The 19,207-nt window shown below is 35.5% G+C and overlaps 1 protein-coding gene across 1 annotated transcript in view; it reads right to left on the bottom strand.

Moving 5' to 3' along the window:
• Arhgap6 (Rho GTPase activating protein 6) overlaps positions 1–19,207 on the bottom strand; it is a 468,763-nt gene that overhangs the window by 441,396 nt on the left and 8,160 nt on the right. The window lies entirely within an intron of this gene.

The following is a 19,207-nucleotide window of genomic DNA, read 5'->3' as shown; positions in this document are numbered from 1 at the left end:
ATGAGAATAGGAATAATTCATTTTTCAACAGATTTTTGTACAATTTAAAGTATTTACTTAAAGCACTTAGCACATCCTCTTTGGGAAACACTCACTCCCATGTCCACCAGCAGAGGAATAATAAACACTCTTTGCCCATTGTGGGAAAACATTAAAGTCAAAATTATTCTCTCTTAAGCTTTGCTAAAATTTTATCTCTAAATTGCCTGGACTTAGAGCTAAGGAGCTGGTTAGATAACTTTAGTGCAAAGGAGAAGAAAAAACACAAGGAATAATAAAACAAAACCCACATACATTAGGAGTATATGTATTTTTATTATAATGATAAAAAACAGCATATTGTTTCAGGTTTTCATTAGCATCTTTATTAAAGAATGTATCTCAAATAATATCTTGACTGTATTATATAAAATTATGATATAGGTTTTTATTTAGAAATGTCACTTGCTATGTATACTTGAAAAGGGAACTGAGCAGTTGATTAATTTATGTGATGATTCTACATCACATAAGTTGACTACTCAAAGCTAATGACAGAATTGCAGACAACAGAGTTGAGTTTCTGAAATAAGAAATATTGATTATTGTTTTATTCATAGTGAATTATGTTCCAACATATTTAACATTTAAGCATTCTTAAAAAGCTGGAAAATAGAACAAGTTGACATAAATTGCATGTTTATGAAAATTTGAAAACTATTTTAAATGACTACACATTTGACAGCATACCTTCTTTCTTAAAGAATTAATAAAGTCTTAATTGAAAGTGAAACCAATTGTCATAGAAAATTTGTCATATTTTCTGGCTAAGTTCATTTTCATACTCAAATACGCTCAATAAACAAAATCTCTTCTGGTTTTCTATTTGATAATGCACAATCAAGTAATTGTTACAGAAATAAGTTTGACATATTTAGATTTAAGATTTAAAATATACTTTTATATAGATTTAAGAAAATATAGATTTCATGCTGCCAATTGATGTTTAAAAAGACTAATTAAGTTAATATTCAAAAAGAATATTAACAGTGCAATTGTACATCAAGTTATATACAAACATCAAGAAACTCGTGTGTTGGCATAGTGAAATCTACCAAGGAGATAATAGTTCACTCAAGGGGATAAATCGATGAGATAAATTTTTCAATAACATGTCAACAATAATATAATAACAATGATAATAATATAAGAATACTTTGTAAAATAATTGCCATATCATAAACTTCAGATTATAACTTTCAACTATAACAAATTAAACAAAGAAATATCCTGATCTTAGGTGTACAGGATTTATTTCCTGAGATATACAATAAGTTTTAGATTGCCTGTGTGCAGAACTAAAAAAAAAAAAAACAGATTTTGAGAGATTGAAAAAAACACCTAAATATTTTTTCTGTGAATTATTAGCATTTTCATTCTAGTAGGACAATATTTGAAAAAAAAAAAGAAAACATGCCAAAAGGAACTAAACTAGTAATAAAGAGGTAGAATTTAATCCTGAATCCATATTTTAAAGTTAAAATCAACAAGGAATTATAATATTCTCAGATTTAACCATATGAATGAATTATATGAATTATATGTGAGGAAATACCCAACAACCTATCGGGAGGAAGTGAGGTAAGAAAATGAGGTAAATTGAATACTAAAGTGATCTTAAGATGAAAAAATACAAAAAGGTTGTTTTCTTTTCAAAACAATGTGGCCAAAGCTTTATAATGACAATTTTCCAGAGAAATCTATTTTAAGACCATTAGGAATCAAATCAGAAGCTCAGGCAGATAGAAATAGCTAAGAGCCTAAGTGTGGTGGGATACCATTTGCTAGCAAAATGCAAATGAGTATCACCAGAGGAGACAAGAGTGGGCAGAAGAGGTTGTTCTTAAGAATGTGGTATCTAGGAAGATACACTTCCACGTAAAATAAATTCTGAATAACATTTACAGTTAAACTGAAGAAAATAGTAAAGTCAAGAAAGAGCAAGGGTAATGCTGAAAAATGTAGACAGAAGCAATGAAAATTTAGTGGCCTGACGTAAGCCTTACCTAATTTTTCAAAAGTTGTCTGCAAGTCAGCACACATTAAAACCTGAAACCTGAAACCTGAAACAGTGCTCAGGTTCTGTGTGCAAATAACTAAACTTCAGGCATTTATATGAGTTGTCCACATAACATGCCACTAATTTGGCAAAGAATTTAGACATTTTCATCTAAAATTCATTCTATGCCCTCCATTAAAATCTCCATTTGTTTTCAGTTGTGACAGTAATTCTTCTTGCTATCTGCCCTGGGAACAAGAGCTAGTAAGATACAGAGACTACTATCCCCCATATTAAATTCAAGTTTTAATCCCCAGCCCAAAAGAAGAAAATACGAATTTCTAGCAGGTAAAAGAGAAACCATATATAGTCCCAGACTACTTTTTAATTACAGAGGCATAAATTCCAAGATTTAAAAGTTTATTTGCTACTGGAGGGGGTAACTCTAATCAAGATACACTGTAATCATATATGGAACTATAACAATGGAATCCCTATACAACTAAGATTTTCTAAAATAAAATGTTTTTTTAAAATTATTAGTTACTACAAAAGAGATGTCAACGTGCTAAATTTGTATATTAAAGTGAATAAAGCCTAATGGAGAATGAACACCATTTTTAGATAAATATTAGGCTACAGAGGATGCCACATTTGTAAATAGAAAAGTTTATAATTTAGCTAATCTGAAAATGCGAGGTTTTAAGAAGCATGAATTGAGAGTCCCAAATGAAGGCATTTCTGACTGCCAAAGAAAAAAATGGAAGCCCAGAGCCTATGGGAATGTGAATGGTTAAGAGAATGGTAAGTCACCAAGCCATCAGGAGTGGAAGGGAGCAGAAATATAAGTTGGAAACAAAAAAAGGACATTGGGGCAGGTTATGAAAACAGCATAATTTTTAAAATATTCCTTCTGCATTAGACAATTGTACTGTGACTTAGTAACATTTTCACAGGATTTTATTTTCTTATACAATTTATAGTGTGTGTATGTGAGACAGAGAGAGAGACAGATAGGCAGAGACAGAGAGATTGAGGGAGATCACTAACCAACTTGGTTCTGAACCCTTGACAACTCCCAACCTCCATACCAGTGGCTATGCTGAATTTTAAAAAGCAAATGAGAACCACACTTAACATTTTCAAAGCCTCTTTCACGTTTAAGCCAATTTTATTTAAAATATTAAGTGATTTTCAGCAGGCAAGAAGGTCATTCCACAGCTATGAATTTATGCCAGAAAATAGTATGTTTGGATGACTGTTGATGCTAATTGAAGAAAGAATCCTCTCTCCACTATCTTATTCAGCATGCTTGCTTATAGCAATACTTTTGATCAGCTTTGATTCTTCAAGCTGTTTGAGGGTTTTTTGTAGTAGTACTGAGATTTGAACTCAGGGCTTTGCTCTTACTGGGCAGGCACTCTACTGCTTGAGCCATTCCTGCAGCCCTTTTTGTTTTGGCTATTGTTTGAAGTACAGTCTCTGTTTTTTTGCCTAGGCAGGCCTGGATAATGATCCTCCTATTTTACACTGGGAAGTCTAAGTCACCTGGCCTAACTATTGGCTGAGATGGGGTCTCACAAACCATTTGGACTCAAACCACGATCTTCCCAATCTCAGCTGATTGTTCAATTTTTAAAATAAGATAAAATGCAAAGGCAATATAAGAGTAATGTGGGGGGGACATTAACATTCTGCTCCTTAATTCAACCTCACTGCTTTCATTGGGCTTCATTGACTTCACAAACATTTTGCTTAAGAACACATAAACTTGGCATTAGCATTATTTTCTAGGCTTTTTCTGCATTTGGCTTAGCATCTGAAAATAACCAAAACTCAAAATACTCATTTTTTTCAATGAGTTGTAAAAGAAAAATGCTCCTCCACTGGATTTGGGTGTTCATGCTAACTCTGCTTTTCTTGGCTTCCGAAAGACATGGTGGTTTGAAAATTTGGATCCATAAATGCAAACCTAGTGAAGAACAGTGCTCCCCTTACCTTAAAGGACCTTCAACTTTGAAGTGTGCATTGGGGCAAACAAGGAAGTTAGGAGGTTTGCTCAAATGCTCAAGCACTTCCTCTCTGACTTTGCTGTTTTGTGCAATAACTGAAACTCCAGGCTTAATTTCTCACAGATGGCAATTGTCTTGTCTTCCTTGGCTGCTTCTGTCTCAAAGGCATTGTTTATGTTTCTTCTCCCACTTCATACAGCTAGAAGAGTCTCCACATTGTATGTTGATATTCTAACTACTCCAAAGCCAGCTCAAGGTGCTTCTTCTATAAAGTATTCTCTGGTCATTACAAATAATCCTAAATTCTGTCTTCTCTCAATTTAGATAGACATGTCAACCACTGCCATGCGGTTTTACCCCAACTTAACATTGATATGTTACTCAATCATTTTTGTTGTATATTACCTAACTTGAGTGGTAAGTTGTGTTTTATATCACAAAGCTGTAGACAGAATCAGGGTTCATGAGTGTTTAACAAATACTTTCTGATTGATGAGCTAATTGATCAATCTTTTTTCTGACTGGGAAGTGGGAGAAAGTATTGGGAGAAAACTTGACCTTGGGACAAATAGTCCTTTAATTAACTGATTTTACAAAGAGTCAGAGCATAAGAATTACATTCTGCCTTGGAAACATAAAACAAATGTGGTTTCTTGCTTTGACCCGTGCTGACCTTTCAATTCAGCAACCCCAGGAGACAACAAGGACTTGCCAAGACAATACTCACAGGGAGCAAGGAGAGTGAAATTTATTCCCTCTCAGAAAGGTGGAGGGATTTGTGAGTCCAAAAAGATTGCCCAATGAATAAAAATAAAAATTTAAATAAATAAATAAATAAAATGCAGTACAAACCAGAAAGAAAAAAAAAGATTGACCAAATAGAAGCGAATGTCTGCCAAAGATGTTCATCTCGTCCTTCAGCAAAAGCATCAGGTTGTCTGAGAGTGGGCATATTAATTACTCAGACAAGTAGCTCAGAGTCTCAACATTTGAAAAGGTAGAAAATCTTTTCATTGCAAAATGCTGAACTGTCACTTTCAGCCTGAAGAAGATTGTGCCACATGTAACATCTTAATAAATGATACAATAAATTTGGTCATATAGACACTGGAAAACTTCAAAAGAAAAAGTAAAAGGTCAAAAAGCTTATTTTTCAATTATGTGAACTGGTACACATATTATAAATATTTTCACAATCTATCTTTGGAGCATTTGAGCAAGACATAAATTTTGTATGTTTGAATAGACTCAGTAAAAGGGAAAAAAGGCAATGTTTTCCTTATTCAAGTGCTCTTATGCTGAAGAATCTTAACAGGCCCCAGCGAAGGAAACACAGAATCAACTTAGGCAAATTCTAAGCATGCCCACATTGTTTCTGCTCAGCTGAGCAACGTCACTTGCTTTCTCATCTTTTTTTCTCGTCATGTGCTTTTTCCCTATGGAGAACTAGCATTTTGAAAAAATAACAATCATCCAGACTTCTCCTACATTGCTTGATAGAACAATGACAGTTTGTAAATTTGCCCTTTCTTTTACTTAGATTCAGGCCACAGGCATGGATTCATTTTATCTATACTAATTCATCCATCTATGCATGACTTAGATCTATTTATTAAATTTAAGATCTATTTATATTAAATACAAGGTTCAGGTTTTTTATGCATGTTGACATCTTTGGAAACAAGAAGCAAAATTGACACAATTGCTTCAAAAAACTTGCCTACAGATGCTGGGGGTCTACTCCAATTTTGCAGCCTTGCTTAAAAGCACCCATAGAACTGCCTTTGGGGAACTCTTGTAAGATGTTTATTCATAGCATGCCCTACATTCACACTTTCTACACCAAAAATTATATTACCAGCAAATTGTTTGCTGAGTAAGCTCAAGCAGTAAATGTAAACTCAGAAGTTCCAATCCCAGCCATATACATCAGTCTCTTTTTACCCATGATTTCACTTTTCACAGTTTCAATTACCCATACTAACTGCACTCTGAAAATACTAAGTGAAAAATTCTAGAAATAAACAATTCACAAATTTTAAATCGTATGCCATTCTCATTAATGTGATGAAATCTTGCACTGTCCTGCTCCATCCTACTCAGGATATGAATCATCCACTTGTATAGCATACCCACTCTGTATGTGCTACCCACTCATTAGTCACCAAGTAGCTACCTTGGTTATCAGATTGACTGTTAGCTATTGCAGTGCTTGTGTTCAAGTAACACTTACAATTATCTATTTCATTATTAGTTATTGTTAATCTTCTACTATATCTAATTTATAAACTTCACCATAAGCATACATGTATAGGAAAAACACAGTGTACACGAAAGTCCAATACTATCCAAGGTTTCATGCATCTACTGAGAGAGGTCTTGGAATGTACTCCCCAAAAATAAGAGAGAGGAGGACTATTGTACTCAAGAGAATTGAAAACATATGCCCCTACAAAACCTTGTATAAGAGTGTTCATAGCAGCAATCCATATATATAATAACTCCAAAGTAGAAACAACTGAACTATCAACTGATGAATGGACAAACAAGTTGTAAAATATCCATAAAGTGAAGTATTATTCTGCCTTAAAAAGGAATGAAATACTCATACATTCTACAATGTGGATGAACCTTAAAAACAATATGCCAAGTGAAAGAAGCCAGACACGAAATGTTACATATTGTATGATTCCATTTATATGAAATGTTGAGAATAGACAGATTCATAAAGACAGAAAGTAGATTTGTGGTTGCCAGGAACTAGGGGCAAGGAAGAATGAAGTGTGACTGCTTAATTGGTATACAGTTTGGGGACTGATAAACATGTTATAAAATTGAATGGGTCAATTGCAGGATATGTGAATTAAAGATGATAAAGGTTTTTCTTTAAAAAATTAAAGAGAATAATACTTATACGTGAAATCTACATAATGAATGGATCTTCCTCTAACATTTCCCTACTTTTGTTTTTTTGGTGGTACTATTGTTGCTTGTTTTTTTATTTTCTTTCTTTTGGTGCTGGGCACGGAACCCAGGGCCTCCTGTATGGCTAAACACATACTCTACCACTGAGCTGGACCCTTTACTACGCTGCTTCTGCCTTTGTGAAGAGGAAATTTGAAGTTTTTCAAAAAGCACTGTGGAAAAAAGTAGTTTTCTGTGGCCGTTGCCCCCTGCTGTGGATCTACAACCAGCTATCTACCCAACATGCAAACACAAAAGTCCATACTACAGGGTTCCTTTCTCCTGCATGTTTATAGTCTTCCAAATTTAGGATGCTAACACTAGACTATCTCCTCTTCCGCATTCTTTCTTCTTGGCAGTCATTGTAAAAACTCATAACTGAAGGTTTGGTAAAAATTAAGAGACTCTCATCTTAAAATAGTTTATTTAAATTTTTATTTTTAAAAAATCTGGACAGGTTAACTCCTTAAATTGCTACAATGTACAATTCTTGTTATTTGGGAAGAAATATTAATATCTTCCCCATGAACAGAAATAATCACTGCCTCTCCTAAGTTTCAAATGCATTTTGTTAATTTTTTACAAGTATTGTTTAACTTACACAAGTAATACCTGTTTATTGTGGAAAAATTAAAATCACAAAAACTCAAAAGAAGACTAATCCAAAGATACTATTACTTCATATTTTATAGTATTTTCTTCTGGGTATCCTTCTATACATACTTGCTTCAAAACTCTAAGTCTCTTATATATAAAGGAGATTGATTGTGGAATTGGATCCTAGCAATGTGCCCAAAATTTCCATGATTAGGTAAAGTTTATGCCCCATCCCCTTGAATTTGGGCTGGCCTATGGCTTAACCAATAGAAGACAACCAAAGTGCTAGCTTGCAGTTTCAGCCCATGCTCTAAGAGGCTTGGAGCATCTTATACTTCCCTTTCCACATCATGGAGCTGAGCTGGTGATTAAACTGAATTCGGCTCTCTTCAAGCTCCAGATGCTATAATTTATGTCGCATCCAAAACCTTAACTTCATTGCAACCACACTGAGAATGATGCCATTCTCACCAAAAGCTCAGCTTACTGCCCCCAAAAGCTAAAGGCCTCTGCTCAGCCTTGCTAGAAAACAGATGCTGTCATTATGCTCTTACCTAGAGCAATCTAGGAAGAATTTTCTCTTTTAAAAGTTAAATCTATCTGATTAGAGAATAAAAAAGGACTTGAACAAGAACTTCACCAAGGAGATGTAAGGTATAAGGATGGAAAATAAGCTCATGAAAAGATGTTTAACATCATTAGCTGTTAAGAGAAAAACAAAGCAAAACCATGACAAGATGCAACTACGTACCTTAGGATAGATAAAATAGAAACCATTGACAATACCAAGTGCTAACAAAGGTTCAGAGCAATTGTAACTCTCCTATATTGCTATTGGGAAAACAAAAGGGTATAGTCACTCTGGAAAATGGCCTGACAGTTTCACATAAAGTTAAATATGTACTCACTATGTGACCTAGCAATTCTACTCCTGGGATTTACTCTACAGAAATGAAAACTCATGTTCACACAGAAGTCTGTAAACAAATATTGTATGGTCATTCTAATTGTTGCAAACTGGAAACAACTCAAGTGTACCTTGGCAGATGAACAGATAAACACAGCAGGGTGCATCCATAATCATGGAATTCACTACACAGCAATACAGGGTGCAGAGTCTTGATAATACAGCAACTTGGATGTATCTCAAATACAAAGAAGCCAGTCTCAAAAGATCACATATAATACAATTCCATTTACGTAGCATTCTTGCAAAGACAAAACTACAGTGATGTAGAACAGATCAGTGGTTGCCAGGGGGTCAGGGTAGGAATGTAAAGAGATAATTTGAGGGAGTATTTTGGGAATGATGAAACTGTTTGGTATCCTGATTGTGGCATTGCCCACACAAATCTATAAATATGTTTAAAATCCATAGAAATACAGTCCAAAACAAAAAACCTCTTAACCATCTCTGATATTAATGTGGGTTACACAATACTCTAAATATCTCATCCTCAACAGTTAAGGGGAGTGGAATTACCTTATTTCTAAAGAAGAGAAACTATGATCCAATCATTTAAGTGACTTCTAAGGTTCTCAGCAATTCCTAATTTCTCAATCCCATAGATTCTCTCATGATTTACCTGGAAACTGTGTTATCTTAAGTCATTCTCTCACAAATTAGGCAAGCCACATATATTTGACTTTTCTCTGAACTTCTTTTCAAATTAAGTACTTGAATGCCTTCTTTGCTTGGTATTTAGAGCCACGAAGATGGCTGTGAGACCCGAATATGATCTCTGAAGAATGCAAAGAAATCTGGAGCTGGGAAAAAGGAACAGGAGAGGAGTGGGAACAAAGACCTACTGGGAAAGGACAGGCAAGAGAGGATGTGTGTGTGTGATGGACAAGATTGTCTTGATGGCAACAGGGACTTCAAAGCAAGAAATTAAGTGGTGGTATCTATGCTTTGGGATGAGGAAAGGATGGATTATAATAAAGAGAAACCACCAGACAGTAAATGATTTAGAAGGCCCCACATGAGAACTGAGGGTCAAAGCACAGAAGAAGAGTGAATAAAGGGTAAATATGAACATTACATTGAAAGAAGGACAAGTCTGGGGAGGGGCAGTTGAATATAGAATGTAGAAAGGAGGTTCTACATTCTCCTGTGTTTAAGGTTCCAAGGCTGTGAAAATGGTTATCATGGAAGAAAATAGGAAAGTTCAGAGAAAGAGCTGATTGTGGTTTATTCAGTGATCTACTTTCCCCTTGTGGGGGAAAAGGACCATCAATTATTTTAAACACTTAGAGTTTAAAATGGTGGCATAATCTACAGGCAGAAACATTCTTAAGCAAAGAGGAATATGGTATTAGGATGCAAGTTGGCAGAGAAATAAAAATTTGCCCATCTAAGTGATAGAAGTGATAATTGAAAGGAACTAAGACATGGTATAAGCCAAATGAACGAAATTGTTGAGAAAATCCATTTCTTCTATTTGACTAAAATTATTTTTGACAAACAAGAATATCTTATTGTAATCTATAAATTCCTATCATGAAAGCACATTATGAATATCTGTGTCAGTACTACTCAGTTTTAAAAGAAACCTTATGTTAGCTTTACCTTCTAAAAGCTATTTGATTAGTGAATGTCATATAAAATAATGACATCAACTTTTGTGAACCAAAGGAAATATTTACGTTAACATCAAGTTTAGAGGTAGCAAGATCAGTATGTTCCAGGAATGCAGCAGAAACCAGACCTACTTCACTTCTCTTTGCAAAGCACCTCCCAAATCCATACTTTGTTCTCTAGAGATAGCAATGTAACTGCTGATGATGCTGACCAATGGTATTTTTCCAAAGGTATTTATTATGAAATGATCCTGGCAAGTGAAAGAAAACAGCACACACTGCTAATATTTTGGTAGAATTATGTGTTTATTTTAGCACTGTTAACAAGAGCGAAATAAGCATCCAACTAGCACAGAGGAATGCTGATGATGTAAATGAATATTTACTCAAAGCCCAGCTTTCTCTCCCTTCTGATAGAAGAATGATGAAGAGCATTTTGATCTTAGATTTCTCCCAGCCTCACACACCAACAAATGCAGCACCAAAGACATGGTGATGGCCCAGTGTAGCAATAAGAACAGACAAAAGAATGGCCTGTGAGAGAGCTTTTCATGTAATGGGGAAGATGGGAAAGGTAATCCAAATTATAGAAGAAGAGACTATACCTGAGGGACCAGTCAAGTCAGCTAGATGCTAGTGAATTCAGTGTTATACAATGGCTTTCTTCAGTCTTTTAGCCACAGTCTATGCCTTTGATATTGCATCTTCCCAACAAACAAATGACCATGGTATCATGAAAACAGGAGATGATATGGCTTATTGAGTGAAAAGCATCACCACTAATAGAAACATCAAATTTTACTAATGTAAACAGTGACACTTGGTATTCAAATGATGTTTCATGCGTTTGCCACCATCACCTCATTCTAATCAGAAAAAAAATCAGAAAAACCAATTCTACAAAATACCATGCCAACACTCCTCACAAGTGGCAAGATCATAGAAGACAAAGACTGATTGGAGGAACCTAACAAGCCATGCCAAGTAGATATGATGTGGGATCCAGGATTGTATCCTGGAGCACAAAAGAGGACATTACTGGAAAAACTTATAAAATCCCAGTAGATTCTACATTTCAGTTACCAAGGTAGATTTCTTAGTTTCCATGAATGTATCATGATTATATAAGATCTTAACATTAAGAGATAAGAAATGAAGAGTATGCAAAAGCCCTCTGCACTGTCTTTACTACTCTTCTATCAATCTAAAGTTATTTCAAAATAAAGAGTTTAAAAGGTATTGTGTTGAGTTGTTTGTACTGTCCTTTAGACCTGAATGGTTGGTTGGGTAACAGATTAATTCATGTGCAAAACAATTCGAAAAATCATGACTCACCTTCCAGTTATATCACACAACTTTTAGTTTCTGGACTGTGCCCTGCTTACTGATGCTTGTATGCCTTTGTTCATTTTGATTTTCCATTTATATTCCACCTCATCCTTGTTCCTCAGACCAATTCATACTCTTTGCTTTAAGATGGACCTCAAATGTCATTTGCCCTGGCTTCCACAGGCAGAATTAGACATTCCTAACTGACTCTTAGACCCCTCTATAAACCTCTATTTTAGCCCACATGCTAAGTTTATGGAATATAGTCTATATAGGGTGGTGGTTAAGGGATCTAAAACCAGGATGTCTGGAATGAAATCATGGCCCCATTCTTTACTAAATGTGTAATCCTGAACCAACTGTTTAATTCCCTAGATCTAAATTTCCTTCTCTAGAAAATGGAGCTAATAATAACTCATGGGGTTGTATAAGAACTAAATGAATTTATGCAAATAAAGTAATTCCAACAGGGTCTGCTTCCTGTAACCGCTCAATAATTTTTAGCTATTATTACAATCATCACATGTATCTAAGACCCTGCAGAACAAGAACCATATATAGAATTCTTAGTGCTAGATTCGAATCCCACCTTTGCCATTTACAGGCTTTGGACTTCCTTGGATTATTGTGAGGATCTTTTAAAGCATTGCCTTTTAAAGCATTTAGTAGGGTAACTAATTCAAGGCAAACATTCAATAAATATTAGTTATTATAGTTATTATTGGACTAGCCCCAGAATTTGACATTGTATGTTGAATTGTTTGATGAGTGAATGAGTGAATTAGTCAGCCAGAATGACTGATATTCACTAACTGATATAGATTATCATTAGCAATCATGGTAGCAAAAACTAAATCTCCTCATTTATTGCCCCCTGCCCTGAAGCTTTAGAATGTCAACTTTAACTGAATATGCCTGTTTGTGTTGCTCTGTGTTTGGTTAACACTCAGCTACCTGAAAGGTTCTCTATGGAGTAAACTGAAAAGTTCTAAGAACAAGTAGCTTTGCACGATGATACTCTTGTGACAAATGAGCTGCAGTTTTCAGCAACTGAAGAATATGTGTAAATTCTGTGAGGGACCAGATGAATCAATATAATAGCTCTCATCTAATGAGTAACTATTTCATGAATGGATGTATAGTCTTAATTACTTCTTTGCCCTAACTCCATGAATAATAAAAAGGCTTATTTTGCCATTTATTCATGGACATATACATTTGATAGGAACCCAATAACATTTTTGATACAATTAGAAACACAGTACACAAGTCTTAACACTTAATTGTAAAGGAAAAATTACACTGCAACTTAATTCCTCCCTGGTACATATAATTTTAAAAACCAAAATTGTATTTTACAGTTGTTATTCACATTTACCATAGTATTGTTGTCTTTTTCCCCAGGAAACATGATAAGATCTATATGTATCTTCCTATAGCAACATTTTAGGATGAATTCGATTAAGTATTAAATAATAGACACCTATGTCCAACCTCTAATAGCCCATGAGTCCCAAGTACACTCTCCTACTGATTTTATGACCTTCTATAAAGTGAATACTATTATATTCCATGAAGGTTGAAGAAATTCATACCTCATAAATGTAGCACTGGGATTTGATCCCAGGCTTAGAAACCTCCAAGGTCTATGACCATATTGTCTATTAGTCAAGCATTTGGTTAGTGAGGATCTTGAATTACTAATTCTAAATGCTGTTCTTCATGAGCCTATGCTAATTTTTTTAAATTTAGTTACAAATGTGCTGGAAACTCAATAAGAGCTCAGGCAGGCCTTGTGACACATTCAGTCATATGCCAGAGGTGCAAGGTAGTCAAAACCCTAGAAGTAGACTGGAGGAGTGGCTGAAGCAGTAGAGCACCTGCCTTGCAACCATGAAGCCCTGAGTTCAAACCCCAGTACTAGAAAAAATAATCAATCTCAACCAATGGAGGATAAAAACCACTGGAAACATTTTCCAGTTTCTCATCTTTTAGCTTCTGACAGATAAAAGATGACTACAAATTCTTTGTCTTTTGTCCCATCAAGGGGAGGAATCTATTTCCCTTGCCTTTGAATTGGCTGGCCTTGTGACTCCTTTTGATCAAATACCAGGATACAACCACACAGTGAGGAAACCCAAGCTAACTACCAAGCACCAGACATGTAAGTGAAGACATTGTGAAGTTTCCAGGCTTCCCAGACACCAGCTGAAAGCAGACAAGTAAGTGACCTAGTTGGTTTCTTGTAAAGCAGAACAGCCCAGCTGAGTCCTGATGTAATTCCTGGTCCACAGAATCATGCCACCAAGTTTGGGGATGATTTGTTATGTGGTAATAGATAACTAAAAAGCAGGTAGGTCATCCTGAGAGGCATTCTACACTTCTCAGTGGTGCTGGTGTAACTTCAGTTTTCCCGTTGTCCACAGCTGAAACTTCCACCACACAGCTTCATAATGGCACTTTCCTCCTTCCCCATTTCATTCTTCCTTCTTCTTCCCTCCTGCTTCCTGGGATCACCTCCTAAATCACCCATGTCCTGGCTTTGAGGTAACATGAACTAAGACACAGACCTTTTGTCTCTCCTTTATTTTTTCACAAAGTTAAAAAAGAGATTTTTTTCATTAAGAATAATTTATCCTCGTTGCTCCAATTATATATGCTGATGATCAATCTTTTATTTTTTATTTCTAAAATAAGATGATATGAAGTTACAGTCATGTATATAGACGGGTAGAGAAATTACACTGATAAGTTTGGCAAAAAACTGCAAGAGGCATTAACATCTCTGCACAGCAAAAATATTGCATAGCAGCATTCAATTAATTAATTAACAGGGATGTTTGTGTACTAAGTTAATTTTTCTCTTGACCATCTGACTTTCTTATTCAATGAACTTGTTTTTAATTGCCTTTTAGATTCAGTGAGTATTTACATAAGCTATATCTACCGTATCTATATACAACTTAGAAACCTAATAAGGAAAGTCAAGTAAATAGCAGGATTTCAAGCATTTTCTATAAAAAGGACATTTCTAGATGAGAAAAAGCTAATTAAACAATCATGACCCACTGATTTTCCTGCATCCAGCTTCTCCCAAGGAAGAACAGAACTCAAAATAATATTTCAAAGAGAAATAACTATTTGGGTTTTTTTTTTAAAAAAAGATACTTGTAACTCTGAATGACCAATTTTAGCTAACAGAGCCCTGAACATGAGCCTAAATTCTACATGATCATTTCCATAATACTTTACCCACCTTTCACAGTACACATTTAGTTTATAAGAAAAAGTGATGTGTTTCCAATTTAACCATAAATTAAGACATCCAAATATTGCCATTGCAAAAGAACAACAATATATTTGCTGAGTTCCTGCCTCAGAACCTCTGGAGCTAGTCTTGACCTTCAAGTCATATCACCATATCACCTTTCATGTTTATTTTCTTGGCATTTTGACAAACACATTCTGATAACAAAATTTATTGGTGATATGTTAATGTTAGAAGCCGGGTTCTGCATGCTGAAAGACTCAGAGCAATGCTCTGATATAATGTGAAAGCCACATTTGTCTTTGAGTTTTCATATAAATCATGACAAGAAGCTTCATTCATTGCTTTGGCCACAAGAACATAGAGACACTGAGTTCTAATCCTGCCTTTGCATAAATAGTTTGTAAAATGCAATAATTTAACTTTAGTTTAAACTTTTCTTCAACTCTTAAGTGCCAAAAAAGAAAACATGACCAAGCTTTTGTATTAATGCTCAGAAAGACAGCTGTGCCAACCTATAGTTCCTAACAAACAATAATAATGCAGTATTGATTATCTGTATAACAGGAGAGGCAGAATTTGTGTGTAGGAAGACTGGTTTTTAATAATACCTAGAAATTTTTCTATGTGTATGATAATCTAAAAGAAGAATTAAGAAGATATTTTGGGATGGGGTTGGTTGAGCATAAACGAAATGTCACAGATGAGACTTAAGTATTACATAAATGTCTGGACTAGATAAAAGGCTTTTAAGGACATCCCCTCATAATATTCTATTCTGTTCATAATTCTATGAACAAAATTCAGTCTAGAACTTTTCATGTGGGTCACTGGCAGATTTTGAACTAAAAAAGCATTTGAGTATAGATGGTATTGTCTCAGTCTTGTGATTCTGCCTTATTACCCTACAGAGATGTTGATGAGATGAGTGAGTGGTGAAAAGCAGTTGGCTTGGTCTCATGTGATAATGGTAGCATGAGGAAATAAGCACACACCACCCTTGAAGTGAGGAGCACACTGCCATTACCAACTACAGAATCAGAGCTGGACCAAGAGCTCCCCAGTTTCCAACATTCTAAATATTCTACAAACAAAAAGTGTCTGATGCAATGAAGTTACTGTGTGTTGGAATGTAGGCTGCCCCTTGGCCTGTTGGCATATCTTGAGTTACACCAAATCCACAATGCAAGTCTGGCAAATTCCTGTGTTTCAAGTCACTAAGCCAAAATGCCTGGAGTGATAGCCTGCTGTTGCTCCAATGCTGTTCATGAAAAGTGTACCTTACTTAACAACTTGCAAAAGAAATTTCCAATTTCCTTCTGCTCTTTTCCAATACAGGTGGACCCACTAATTAACTCATTGATCACCTAAGCCCTCATCAACTATCATGATGGTAAGACAAAAGTTCTTGGCACATGCAATAGGTGCATAGTAAATATTTTTTACTAAATTAATTCTTTAGTTCAAGTGTGACTGCACACATCTTAAATTTTATTTAATCTCACCTTGTTTTTCATCTTTTACTACTTCCTATATTCTGGTCACTTTACAAGTAATCATGAAGATTCCATGTCATAGATATCTCACAAAACCTTTTTGAGATAAGTACTTTCATTATCCCCTTACGATGAATGAGGAATCTGAGGCACAAAATCCAGGTAACCTGGTTCAGAGCCCAATTTAACTCATTCGCTTCATTCCTGTCCAACTGAATTTGGCAACCCCTTGAGCTGAAGCTCAGTGTCCCCATCCCTAATATCAAGGCTGATACTATCACTCCACAGAGTTGTTCTAATAACAAAAAAACTGGTGAGCATTTTACAAATACTAATTGCTATCTGTCTTATCATTATTACCATCACCCATCAGGTACTACTCAACTGAAATAAGTAAGCAAGGAACCAATTGGAAGTTCCAATTTGAGCCGAATTACACTTTTGCTCAAAAGCCAAAAAAACCCTGGTGGCCCATCCAAGATTTCCCTGGTTCAAATTGTTAACTATATCAGATGCTTGGTTATAATAAAGCCCCCAAGGTGCCCTGGCTATTGTCACCTAAGACTTCTTTCCCTTCTCCATCTACATTCTGGGTGTCAGAGTACTAATTGGCCCAACTGAAAAGTGAAGTTATCAACAATGCAAGCTGAGAATTGACCCAATGCTTATTCACACTTTGGCTCCTGTGGGTGCTATTAATTTACCTGTTTCCATGAGCAGTCCAGATCTACAGAAATGAAAAAAAAATTATTTTCTTGTTCCATGAGGCTGCACAACTCAATTTACTTTGTTTCTCCAAAGACATAGTTAACTTTTTAGGCTCAGCATTCTCCTCTTGGGTCCATCAGCATATCACTTGATAAGTGGTTTCTCAAATTCCTTTTCATTCTGATAACTTCTGACAATCTTTGACCATTTCATAGCTCTAGTGAGATATGGTCAGAAAATTTTTTCAGGATTGTAAATAGCTTTTAAAAATCTCTGCCTCTTCTTAAAAAACAATAATCTTAATAGTCTCTCTGTGCTTGCTTCCAAAGTTAATAATCAGGACATAGAATTTCCATGGTAACCAATCTCAGAAAATCCCAGGGCTAACTGCTGACTCCCCCATTGAATCTTCCAGAGCTGCTACTACCTCCCTTATTGCGTCTTCAAAGAAAGCATTGAAATTGCATTGATCCTGGACAGCCTAAATAACTGCCCTTCTACATCTGCAATTACATTTTATTGAAAATATGAAATAGCAAAGATATTCGTGCATTTTCTGAAAGTAACAAACATCATCCTTTTTCTTTTGTTGAGATAAAACTCACAGGTTATAGAATTTACCCTTATAAAGTATATGAGTCAGTGATTTTAGTATATTTACAAGCTTGTACAACTATCACCTATATCTGCTTTCAGAATATTTTCAGTACCCTGAATACAAATCATACCTGTTAGCAGATACTCCTCCTCCTTTTCTACTGCCAGCCTCTGACCACTGCTAATCTACTTTCTCTGTGCATTTGCCTATTCTGTACATTTCCTACTAATGCAATCATACAGCATGTGGTCTTTAGTGACTTGCTTCTTTCATTTAGCATAATATTTTCAAAACTCATTCATGTTGTCGCATATCTAGTACTTCATTTTCTTTTGTTTCTGAATAGTCTTCCATTGTGTGGAGAAAGTGGGTTTTGTTTATCTATTCGTCAGTTGATGAATGGTTGGGTTGCTTCCACCATTTGGGCTAGTATGAATAATGCTGCTCTAATATTCATGTGCAAGTTTGGTGTGGACATTTGTTTTCATTTATTTTGGACATATACCCTGGAGTAGAATTGCTGGGTCATAGAGTAGCTCCGTTTAACATTTTGCAGAATTGCCAAACTGCTTTCTTACCAGCAGTTTATGACAATTCTGATTTCTGTACATCTTTGTCAACATTTGATGTTATCTGTCTTTTATCCTAGTGAAATCTCATTATAATTTTGATTTGCATTTTCCTAAGAGCTAATGAAAATATCACTCTTCACCAGCTAACACAATAGCTAAATTCATTTTCACACACACTACATTCTTTTTGCCATATTGTAACATAGTTGCAACTGTGGTCTCACTGTCTTTAAGCAATGGCTCAGAGAGGATACAGTAAACTTTACAAGATAACATGTCCCCAAAAGCATGACTCTAAGCATCTGGGAGAACCACCATCAGCACACAAATTCCCTCAGTCCTTAAGTAGACTCTGATATGAAACATTTCCCTATGTGAACATCACATTAGAAGAATCAGGATCTCAACATGGAAAAATAAACTCTTGGTTCTGCAAATCCTGAATGTGTCATGATGTGCACCAGAGTCAACGTTAATATAGTTGAATAAAGCATCTGATTGAGTTATAAGGTACAGATTGAGCCTTCTCAGATAGATATGGGACCAAGCCACCAAAACAAAGTGAGAAGGAGAGAAAATAATCTCTGCAAAGAACTTTACATAAGTCCATATCATGGAGCCCAAAGCCCAGCCATCTTCTCATTCCCATACACAACTCGAGGATTTCTCTAAGTTCTTCTAGCATGTTCCCTCTTAAACAGAAGCTATTCCTTCTTGCCAGAGGGCTGTCCTCCTCATTGTTTGAAAAAAGCCTCCTCATCTACCAGTTTCAGATGAGATATCCCAGACTTACTTAGACCTTGTGCCCATTTGTTGTCACTGCTATGACAAATTATCACAAATAGTGGTATAAAGCAACACACATATGTATTCTCTTACAGTTCTCAAGTTCAGCGGCTCACTGGGCTAGGATCAAGATATCTATAGAGTTGGATTCCTTCTTTGGGTTCTAAGGGAGAATCTGTTTACTTGCCTTTTCCAGTTTCTAGAGGCTACCATATTCCTTGGTGCAAGGCTCCTTCTTCCATCTTCAAAGCCAATAGCG

Source organism: Castor canadensis, chromosome X, assembly GCF_047511655.1.
Source record: "Castor canadensis chromosome X, mCasCan1.hap1v2, whole genome shotgun sequence".
NCBI classification, from domain to species: Eukaryota; Metazoa; Chordata; class Mammalia; order Rodentia; family Castoridae; genus Castor; species Castor canadensis.
Note: the sequence above shows the minus strand (reverse complement) of the source record. Positions and strands in the feature narration are given on the sequence as shown.